Below are 1,645 nucleotides of genomic sequence, written 5' to 3' on the forward strand. Positions count from 1 at the left end.
GCCGGGCCGCGGAAGGCGCCGTCGGTGATGGGCGAGCGGGGAGCCTCCCGGAGCGCCCTCGCACTGATAACATCCATTTCCTTCCTGCCTCTCCCTATCGATCTCCTTCCCATCGCGATGGCGTTTAAACTCTTGAAGATCCGCTAGCTTAGCGCGTTTCGACCACTCTTGCACATCTGATTTCCTTCAGATTCGATCACGGCTGGAGCAGGCAGAGCAGGCAGACTTTAGACCAGGGAACAGTTAATATGTCCCAGATTTAATGTAAAGATAAACTAACTCCACAGTACTGTTCGTCGGTGACAGGCAGTAGGCAATTTATGGTATCCTATCGATTCAAAGCGACAGAAACTGTAGAGGGATTATTTTCGTAGTGCTGAATTTTTCCAAGACAAATTACCATCCCTTCCAATGAAGGGAGAGTTGGTGCTTCTGTGCCGGTTTCGGTTTTTTTAATCAATTATCTATTTGTCACGTACCTATAATTTCGTGTCTCGAAAACACTACTGCAACTGAAACGCTGATAACGTTATTTGAAGGGATAATTTACCTCTAGGGTATATTTGTTAGTCAGCCCTTCCTCAGATTCTCTGGCGAAGTAGCCCAGTCACTACTGAAATTACTGATAAACTGGCATTTTAGGGATAGGTAAAAATGTACAGTGGGAACGTTAACGTCGTTAAATGGCAGTTATTTCCTTTTTAGATTACAATCAGAAATCTTCCATTTCTGTCAGCTGTGCCACTCGACTGTCCGAACAAGAGCTCCACATTGTAACACCCACGAAGCAAACTATGAATTAATCCCTCTCTCTGCAGCCCAAAACAGCAAAGTAAGCCCAAGATACTATTCCATGAAACCATCAGATTTGCCCCATGACTTTTTTACAGGGGACGGATTTCTGTCCTGCCTCCTTCAACGGAGCATGCCACCATTATCGCCACCTCTTCGTTTAGTTCTGCATAAAAAAACAAACGCAAACTCTCCCAACAAGAAAAGAAAGGAAAATCGCAACAAAATTCTCTAAGTCAATAACGTTTTCATTTCCCTGGGAAAGCAAAGAACAGAGTATCTGGCTCCAGATCTGTAGCTTTTAATGGTTTTACTTACTGGAAAGATACGAAAGATACGAAAGGATTTTTCCCCTAACTATTGTATGCACCTGAATGTGATTATTATTAAAGTCATTGCGGCTGGATGCATAGATGTTCATACAAGGTTGAGTTTAATTCTCTCTTTATTGCAGCTTCATTGTCTAATAGGTTTGGTTTAAAGGGGGTTTTGAATGTTGCGCGGAAACCCTCTGCCGCCAGTGTTTAACAAACAGTGTAAAGAATGTGTAAGTGCAATAGCTGAGTAATAGCCGTAATTATTAATAACAGCACTAATGCGGCGCACAGTGTAATTTTTCGTAAGATTTTTTTCCGAGCAAAACGAAATCCCAGGGGCAGCGCTCCCCGAGGGCTCAGCCCTCGCCCTCCGTTTCGGAGGGGAGAGGGACGCTGCCCCCAGGCCGGCCGCGGCGGCCGGGTCCCCCCCGCCGGGGGCGGCCCCGCGGCCCGGCTCTCGGCGGGTGAGCAGCGGAACAGAGGACAGGGGGTGCCGTTAGTGCTTATGGTGTGTGTGTGTGCGGGGGGGGTTATTT

Source organism: Apteryx rowi, unplaced genomic scaffold (genome assembly GCF_003343035.1).
Source record: "Apteryx rowi isolate R43461 unplaced genomic scaffold, aptRow1 scaffold_191, whole genome shotgun sequence".
In the NCBI taxonomy this organism is placed as follows: Eukaryota; Metazoa; Chordata; class Aves; order Apterygiformes; family Apterygidae; genus Apteryx; species Apteryx rowi.